The sequence below is a fragment of the Myotis lucifugus genome, unplaced genomic scaffold (assembly GCF_000147115.1).
Source record: "Myotis lucifugus unplaced genomic scaffold, Myoluc2.0 scaffold_1, whole genome shotgun sequence".
Classification (NCBI taxonomy): domain Eukaryota; kingdom Metazoa; phylum Chordata; class Mammalia; order Chiroptera; family Vespertilionidae; genus Myotis; species Myotis lucifugus.
Genome location: NW_005871049.1, coordinates 32,715,586 through 32,726,125, shown reverse-complemented (window position 1 = coordinate 32,726,125; position 10,540 = coordinate 32,715,586). Strand labels below are relative to the sequence as shown.

General features: G+C 38.7%; 1 pseudogene; it reads left to right on the top strand.

Moving 5' to 3' along the window:
* The first annotated feature begins 2,112 nt into the window (after window positions 1-2,112).
* On the top strand, window positions 2,113-5,916 carry LOC111825787 (annotated as a pseudogene).
* The last annotated feature ends 4,624 nt before the right edge of the window (window positions 5,917-10,540 follow it).

Genomic DNA, 10,540 nt, shown 5'->3' with positions numbered 1-10,540 from the left:
CTCTTAGTTACCTTTAACTTCTATTCACCTTACCGGTTCTAGTTGAGGTGTGGGACCACACCTTGCTATTAGGCTTCACATATATCACTAAATTTGAAACAAATACACTCTCTTGAGGGAGGCTCTACCACCTCCTCAGTAAAAACATGAAGAAAATATTAAAAGACATAACTCACAACATAGTGATAAACTAAAATTCGAATAGAAGATCCTTTGAGAAGTGGGAGGAGTTTCTGGTCATTATAAACACAGTGGGGCTAAGGAGCTTCTGGTGATTACAATGTACTGACATCTTCCTCAAGTCCTACACAGATGTTAAGTCAGAAAACAAAGACTCCCTGCTTGGGTCCCTATTAAATACAAAAGTGACAGCCGTTTCTGGATAATACCATTGTTACAGGTAGACCATTGTTGTTTCAACTTCATTTGCATCATATAATGCAAAGGACAGCCCACAGCAAAGAATTATCCTGTCCGAAATGTCAATACAGTAGTCTTAGTCTCCTCTTACTGGTGATTTCACTTACCAAGTTTCAGTTACCATGGGCAATGTGGTTTGAAAATATAAAATGGAAATTCCAGAAATGAATAATTCATAAAGTTTTAAATGGGATGTCTTTCTGAGAATCGTGATGTAATCGCAAGCTTTTGTTCCATTCTGCCCCTATATGAATCATCCCTTTGTCCTCATATTCCCACTGCATATGCTCCTCTCACATTAATGTAGTAGCCATTTTAGTTATGATATCAATTGCTATGATATCACAGTGCTTGTGTTCAAGTCACCCTTATTTTACTTAATAATGTCCCCAAAGCACAAGAGTAGTAATAATGACAATTTGGATATGCCAAAGAGAAACCTTAAAAGGGGAGTACAGTACAATAACATATTCTGAGTGTGTGAGAGACACCACATTTACATAACTTTTATTACAGTACAAGGTTGGGCAAAAGTAGGTTCACAGTTGTGAGTATGCAAAACATCTTATTCTCATATTAATTATTGATTATAGCATTATTTATTTATATCATGCAGTTATTGTGACATTCTTTTGAGTTATTAAAGCCATTGTAATAATCATAACCTGCATGTCTTTTTCCATATGAACAATTATAAACCTACTTTTGCCCACCCCTGTTATATTGTGATGATCGGTCTATTTTATTAGTTATCATTATTAATCTCTTACTGTGCCTAACTTATAAATTAAACTTTATGATACATATACAAAAAACATATTTAGGGTTCAGTACTATCCGGAGTTGTAGACATCTACTGGGAATCTGGGAACATATCCCCTGTGAATAAAGTGGGGACTACAATAGTGCCGAAGTTGAGAAATCATAACTAGATTTTTACAAGGGTTGTGTAACTATTCCTAATTTAGGGATAATTAAACTAGGGCTCTGAGAAGTTAATTTATGATCTAAAGTTACACAACTACTAAGTAAGATCATCAGACTCTTGCTGTTTTCACTACATGGATTACTTCTAAACCTACTATTAAGTAAGGTTGTTTATACCAAATGCTAAGTGAGAAAAATTTGAAATGCCAGACTTGACATTGCATTTAAAGTATACAGGATATGAGACAACTTGTGCTGTACTATTTGAAAAACACATGTAGTCTCATCCATAAAGAATGCTTTCTTGCCAGTGATATAGATGAATATTCATTTTCAGACCTATTTTTATGAACATATGCATGGTAGAAATGTCTGTATAAGTAAATAAATGTATTTTATAGTACAACTTTATCTTTGCAAATTAAATTTTATACCATACCTATATGTCCTACAAATAAATAATAGTCACTTTGTAATAATCATTCCAAAATAGTAATAGGTCTATACATATTTTCTAGATACCCCCTATATTTCCATGTTATGGGCTAAATTACATCTCCCCAAATTTTCTCTGTTGGAGTCCTAAACCCAAGTACCTCAGATGTGATTGTATTCAGAGATAGGTCTTTAAAGAGGTAATTAAGTCATAATGAAGTCATTAGGGTAGGCCCTAATCTATATAACTAGTGTCACTGTAAGAGATTAGGACACAAAGACACAGTGAGAACATATGAAGACACAGGGAGAAGACAGCCATCTACAAAAATGGAGAGACCTCTGAAGAAACCAACACTGCTTATACCTGATCTAGCCTGTATAGCTCCAGAACTGTGAGAAATAAATTTCTTTTGCTTAAAACACCCATTCTGTGATGTTTCTTATGGCAACCCTAGCAAACTAGTTCTCTCCCAACTCATTACAGAACCATGTATACTTCATATGCAGTATACACTACTGGCATATTTCCAAATACTCCTACATTATCTTCCTTACATTTACTGTCATATAACTTCCCCTTCATTAAACCCCAGCATGAGATCCCTTGCCATCAAATATCTGTAAGAAGTGAGTAGAAAATGGCAAAGTCAGTAGCTGTCATTTGACTTGATATAACAGATTTTCAAACATGTTTCTATGGTAGTTGATCCTTAGTTAAAGACAAGTAGACATTTAAGAGAATAATTTTTCCCTAAAATATTAGTAAACTATGAAAACTCAAAGAACACTGACTCAAGACATGCTCTCAAATTAGTACTCCACCCTCTAGTGCAGCGGTTCTCAACCTGGGGGTCATGACCCCTTTGGCAGTCGAACGACCCTTTCACAGGGGTCGCCTAAGACCATCCTGCATATTAGATATTTACATTACGATTCATAACTGTAGCAACATTACAGTTATGAAGTAGCAATGAAATGAATTTTATGGTTGGGTCACAACATGAGGAACTGTATTTAAAGGGCCAGAAGGTTGAGAACCACTGCTCTAGTGGAAAATGACTGGTGATATTTGTTGTCTTACCAAAAGTATCCTTTTTATCAGTATATTTGTCTTTTAAGACTTATTAAAAGAGTGGGATGTGCTTTTGGCCTGTCACAAACAAAAGGGATATTCTGGGCGATTAGAGAACAGGAGTATCTTCTTGGTTTGCAAAAGTGTTTTTTGAAAATGTTAACTGAAATAGAATTTTCTAAAAGTGAATTGATAAGATGGTATGTTAAACTTAACATATTTATCATATCTAGTATTTTTCAAAATAAATAAAATGGGAGGGAGATGATACAAAATAACTTCTAGTCACATCAAGTGTTTAACATGTTAACTCTGAGTATACCAATTTAACAATTTGAGAATGAATATTAAATACTGATGACATGAACTTTATATTTTAGATTATAGCTTATGTGCTTTCAAATAAAAGAAAATAAAGTATCTTCTTAACTTTGAGAAAAATACCAGCTCATGACTGTAAAATGAAGCAAATTGTTGCTAAACCAAAATTAGAAAACTATTTTATTTGCTTTGCATTTTATAATATGACAAATCATCACTTAATCTAGGATACAATAAAACTTGGAATAAAAAGAAATTAATATTATTCAAATCATAGTTTACCTAAAAATTGCCTGATTTTATTAAGATTATACATGTCCAAAACAATCTTTGTGGAACCTCTCCCAAATTACCTGTTTTCTACAAGTTCTTATTAAAATAAAGTCATTTAATATATATTTAGCATCTACCAATAATTTTTCCTCCCTATAAGAAGGTAACTCATTTTCATTTGACCCATTGATCCCACTGCTAGGAATATATCCCAAGAAACTAGAAACACCAATCAGAAAGGATATATGCATCCCTATGTTCATAGCAGCACAATTTACCATAGCTAAGATTTGGAAACAACCTAAGTGCCCATCAACGGATGAATGGATTAGAAAACTGTGCTACATCTACACAATGGAATACTATGCTGCTGTAAAAAAGAAGGAATTCTTACCATTTGCCACAGCATGGATGGAACTGGAGAGCATTATGCTAAGTGAAATAAGCCAGTCAGTGAAAGAAAAATACCACATGATCTCACTCATTTATGGATAATAAAGACCATTATAAACTGATGGGGAAAAAAAAGATACAGAGGCAGAGCAGCATTAAACAGACTGTCAAAGTGCATTAGGAAGGCTGGAGAGGGTTGGGGGGGGGCAAGAGATCAACCGAAGGACTTGTATGCATGCATATAAGCATAACCAATGGACACAAGACACTGGGGGGTAGGGGAGGCTGGGGGAAGGTCGGGGGGGGGGGGGAAGGAGACAAATGTAATACTCGTTGTAATATTTTAAGCAATAAAAAAAACAAAAAATTTAAAATAAAAAAGAAGGTAATTCATGAGATTTGAATTATATCTAACACTAAATACTCTCCTGAATTATTAATTTCAATTATTTTTTCTTTTCGTTAAGAAATAATGTTCAGGCCTCCCTAATGATAACACTTTAGCCTATCCAAGCTAGATTTGAAACTTATCCTTCCAACAACTGCACCCACCTCCACTTTCACAATTTCAGTCCCTGCTTGCCTATTATATTTTCCACTTCTGCAACTTCTCTCTTTATCACCACACATATTTCCTCCCTTTTTTTTCAATTGATGTCACAAGACTTTTAAGGGCAAGCTTTTTCACATATGTCAAACATAATTTAGCACTAAACTTGATACACCAGTAATATCTGAAATAATTTTGAGCTCAAATCCTTCATGGCATTAAGAGAAGAAAAATGGCATAAGCTCTCCATTACAAATATTAACTGAACACTATTGCAAATGCCAACTTCCATAATTATAAGTATTTGCATAAATATTTGAGAATTTCATTAATAATCTGATTACACAACAGATGGTACCTAAAAAAATCCTTTGAAACTTATGAGAGATAAAAATGTAGTACTTCTTGTTTCAGCTCACTGGTGCAAAGAAGGAATGCACATTGCTTCCAGCATTACAAGAAGGAAAAAGCTAGAGATATGAAAATGAACAACTTTTTACAAAATCTATTAGGGAACTGAGGTCACAAAGAAAATAATAGGGAACCCAAAATACATTGCCACGGCTGTGTGATTTTCAAATATTAAGTTTGCATAAAGAATCAGCCTGAGAGTGTGCCTTCTCCAGAGCCACCCCAGAGAGGTAGCCCAAGCTGGAGGAATTCTTTGTCCTAAATCCTACATGGTTGGCCATTAGGACTATGGCCTCCCAAGGGCATCTCAACAGCCACATGGACACCTACCACCAAGAGCCACAGGCCAACCGTCTACCCGGCTCTGCCCCACACCATCTATGAGGTCGTCACCAAGAACATCTAGCAGACATCCATGAATCAGACAGGCTAGAACGGCATCACCAAGGAGTAGCCCTTCAGGAGGAACCTAAAAGCACTCCAACCAGCTTCCCACCCATATCTCTCCCCTATTCTGCGAGAATTAGATCTACGGCATCAACCACTACCTGGGCAGATGGTCCAGGATCTCATGGTGCCGAGGTTTGCCAACGGGATCTTGGCCCTCTCTGGAGCCAGGACAACATCGTCTACAGCACCCTTACCTGCAAGGAGCCCTTTGGTACTGAGAGCTGCGGAAGTCACTTCGATGAATTTGGGCTCATCCTACAGGTGATGCAGAACCGCCTCCTGCAGATGCTGTGTCTGGTGGCCATGGAAAAGCCCGTCTCCACTGACTCAAAAGAAGGCCAAAGTGTTGAAATGTATCTCAGAGCTGTAGGAGAACAACGCTGCCCTGGCCCGTGCAGGGGGGATCTAACAGAGAGGACGAAGCCACCGAAGGGTACCTGGACCTTCGTGCAGAGCTGCCCTTCATCCCCCTCCGCTGCAAAGCCCTGCAGGTGTGCAAGACTGAGCCGTGGCTGCAGTTCCATGACGCTGCCGACAGCTCCCAGCAGCGCGCAAGCGCAGTGAGCTGCAGGCCCGTGGGCAGTGCAAGGGCGTGCACAGCAACACGAGGACCAGGAAGCCTGGCGGGTTCCTCCGACCCGGGATTCAGAGCCGGACCTGACACGCCGCGACAGTAACAAGAAATGAAGCTCCCTGTACGTTTGGGCGCCTCGTGCTGGATTTCTGTGAGAGAAGCCACGGTGTGTGCCTGCGTGCCGTGAGGCGCTCCGGACCACCTGGCAGGTCTTTACGCCACTGCTGCACGAGGCGGAGCCTGGGAGGCGCGCCCGCGGCCTACTTTATGGCAGCAGAGGAGGACAAGCTGAGGAAAAGAGGGAGCTTCCTCTACTAGGACACCTGCAAGTAAGTGAACCCCCAAAAGCGCGGAGTCCCTGGACCCCCATTTCTGCTTGGTCCTGTCTGTCGCTCCCAGCCCCCGAGGATTTCAGAACCTCAGGCTGGGTGCTCGGTGCATAGAGTGTCCTTTCCAGGCACCAGGGTTGCAGGTCCCATCCAGGTCAGGGCACACACAAGAATCAACCAATGAATGCATAAATATGTGGAGCAACAAATCTATGTCTCTTTCTCTCTCCTCCTCTCTCTCTCTCTCATCAATTAAAAAAGAAATAAAAATTCCCCAGCCTGCCCAGGCCAACCCCAGCTGCCCCTTGCAGCTGCAGCCCAAGCCCAGCTACATTCCTCCAGCACAGAGCGCTAGCACTGGGCCTGTCCGCCGCCCTGATTGAGCCAGCTCTGCCCACAGGACTGAGCCCCAACAGAAGGAAGGTGAAGCATGGTCCTTCTGTCTGTCTCTGCCACCTGGACCTAGGACAGGAGTTAGTAAGGACAGGGAAGGGCAGCGGGTAGACCTCAGGGGCATGGCCAACCACACCCCTATATGTCGTTCAATGGGGAATATATAGTCTTTGTCTATCCATGCAAATAATATTACACAGGAATAGAAAGAAGTAAACTATTGTTTCACACAATTGAATTTTGAACGCATTTTCTAAGATCCAAAAGGCTGCATATTGCTCTCTTGCTTTGAACTTTACAATAGCTGTGTGAGTAAAAAGCAGTTGCCCCAAAGTATATTAGGGCAATGGGACTGTTCTTTTGGGTACAGTCTCATGTGCTTGAGGTTAGAATAAAGAAAAGTGATGAACAGGATTTCTGGTGAGTACTGGATTGGGTGTGAGAACATGAAAAATTAAGATTAATCATTTCAAGTAAGTAACTATAACTCAGGTTTAATTCCGTGCCCCATCACTTATAAGATTAGTGAGCTTAGAAAAATAATTTACCCTCAACACTTCAGTTTTTCCATCTGATAAATGTGACAATAAAAATACCTGCTTAATAAGGTCAGTATGCAATTTGAACATTAAAATAAATAATGATGGCAATAAAAAATAACCCATTAAATAAAATAGGAAATCAAAACCACATATAGATATAAATAAAGAGTTGAATAAATTGAAATTTTAATGAGGTATGGGGAGTTCTATGATTATAATATATATACCAGAAAAATGCTTATTAATTGTGATAGGGAAGCATAACTTTATAGTGAAGTCTGGCAGACAGCAAGTACCTTAATAAAGTGAGCAAGGTGAACTTAATCTGTAACAAAGCAAATTGAAATATTGAGCCAACCCATAAGATGCAAGAAGTATACAACAGATAGAATGACATTTCTCTGATATTCCTACCTAAGATACACAGTTTGAATCTAGTCGTGATGAAACATCAGGCAAATGCGGCTTGAGGGACATTTTACAAAATAACTAGCTTGTAATCTTCAAAATATCAAGGTCATAAAAATCAGGAAGTGCCTGAGGAACTCACCCAGACTGAATAAAACCAAAGAGATAAGGCAACAGCTCTCTTGAGCTGGAACCTTTGCTCTAAAAGGCATCACCAAGACATGAATTCAGCCTAGGATCAGAGAGTATTTATAACAACTGATTTTGACAGTGTTTTTTAGTCACATAGGAAAATGTCCCTATTTGTAAGAAATATATACTGAAGAGGAAAGATGAGACATCCAGTCAGCAAATTACTCTCAAGTGGCACAGAATAGACTTTTATTCTGAAATCTCAAGATTATAAGTTTAAATGATAAATATTAAAATAAGATGGACAGCAAAGACTTCCCCTTCAATTCTTAAGTAAAACTAGTACTGTTATAATTGAATTTGTGAAAATTCAAATGAAAAAAAATACAGATGTACAAACTCATTTATGTGACATATGTTTTCAATCTTTTTCTATCCTGGTAAGGTGGGTCCAACCTCCATAAAATAGTGGAGTATTTGATAAATTGATGTTGACTTTTCTTTGCTCTCATTTTGCTAAGCTCACTTCATATTCAAGTCATTTAAAAAAATTTAAAGTATTTCATCCCTGGCCAGCTAGTGTGGCTAGCTGGTTGGAACATAGTCCCATACATCAAAAAGTGGCAGGGGCAAGTTCCATTCTCTGTCAAGACACTGAACCAGGTTGTGGGTTGGATCCCATGCTAAAGACAACTGATTGATCTCTCTCTCTCTCTCTCTCTCTCTCTCTCAAGTCAACCAAGCCGCCATCTTGGTTGGCAGTTAATTTGCATATCGCACTGATTAGCCAATGGGAAGCGTATCGGAGGTACGGTTAATTACCCTATTTGTCTTTTATTAGATAGGATAGTAGTTTTCATTTATTTAAGTACAATATAGCTGGCCTCAGAAACTTTCATTATTTACATAGTTTAGGGATTGTTCAGGGATCATTTTAACTATTGGTTCTGAAAGTCTGGGAAAAAAAAGTCTATTTAGCTTTTCAGTGTTAGCCTGGCATACTTTTTAATTACACATTTCTTTGTTAACTTTCTCAGCTGTCAAATATTATCAACTAAATTAAAATATTCAGAAAGAAGATCAGAGTATTGTCTCCTTGTTTTTTTGGTTTTTATTAAAGAACACCCTTGATATATACATATAAATTTTTCTTTCAGTCAGTCAACACATATTTACGAAGATCTTAGTCTAGGTCAGGTACTAGACTTGACACTGGTAATACTGCAGTTATTGAAATAAGACAAAAATCTTGCAAGCTACCAAGGATAATCATTGAAGTTCTTTTTAGAGGTCCCCCAGAATTTAAAGTCTCCTCATTTCACCCCTCTTCTCATTTCTCATATCCATACTCCAAAAAGCAAGATATGTACTCAGTCTGAGGGTCATGAAGCCCTTGCTCTTAATCATTCAAATATATATATATATATATTCATTTCAGAGAGAAAGGGAGAGGGAGAGAGAGAGAGAAAAATCAATGATGAAAGAGAATCATTGATTGGCTGTCTATACTGGGGATTGAGCCCACAACCATGGCATATGACCTGATCTGGAATGGAACCATGACCTCCTGGTTCATAAGTTGATGCTCAACCACTGAGCCCACAGGCCAGCCAACTCTTAGTCATTCTTTTGCCTTTTGCCATAAGTCTAGACTTGAGGCTCTAGAGCCGTTTTTATTCTTCCCGGAGTAAAAGTCCTTCTCCAAAGCCAGGAAGAGCTTATAGTCAAGCTGCTCCAATGGAGGAAGAATCATGGTATAACTAGAAGTAACCAGGGGGAACATAATATCCTGCCACACGGTCCCTTGTGGCAGTTCACACTGGCTGACATGAGGCCAAGGTCAATAAGTTCTCAAAGGCCTTGAGTCAATGCTTTGACCAGGAGAATATAATTCCTCTTTACTCTTTGTGTCAACTCAGTTCTCACCATTCAAGACCCTCATTACCTAAAAACAGTTTTCTATTTATGCAGAACTGCCACTTTTGACTATACCAAGTGATATAGAGAGTTCTGCCCTATCACTTTTCCAGAACTGATTTTCAATCTGGGCTTGACTGAGCCATTGAATGTTAATATATGATCAATATATCAGCAGGTCCTTACCGCAGCCAATACATATACCACTAAATTTGGATCTTTTCACTGTTGGCATTTTCTGCTCTGTGAAGCCACATCCAGCACGGCTAGGGTTCAGGATCTGAAGAAGGAGCTGCACACAAATGAAAACACTAGACAAGAAATATGAATTTAGAAGGCATGGAGGCCAGGCGGAAACTTCCCTCTAGAGGAGAAGCTCCCTGAAGCCCTAGACCTGTTAGCTTTTATTCAATTCTAGATACACATCTTTGCCTTAGTTAAGCACGGCAAACCAGTAGCAGACAGACTGTCTCAAAACAAGATAGTAAAGATCAGTAAAGTCAGTAAAGATAGTAAAGTCAGTAAAAGATCAGTAAATATTTGCTTTGAGGCTATTAGGTCAGGAAATTGCTTCAAGCCATCATTATCTCAACACAGAACTATCGGTGCATAGCTTTAACCCTGCTAAAGCTCAAGGTTCATTAGCCTTCCGAGTTCCTTGTTGCACTTTCATGATAATGTTGACAATGGATGGCTTCCCACACTGCTCTAATCTCTATTACTTACAGTTTTCAACCTCGTATCTAAATAATTCCCCTCTCCTACTAATAGTCTTAAGAGATTAAAGTTACAAAACACTAATTAAATCTCAAATACAAAATTATTCTACCTTTATCAAATGTGCTACTCCTGAATTATCAACAGAAAAACATTCAAGCTATTCTCAAGAGTGTGCTGAATTTGAACTGCTCCATTCATACTTTCAAATTGATGGTTGCTCTTGTGATACCTGGCATGCCATTGTCTAGGTTGGCAGTCACAAATGAACTG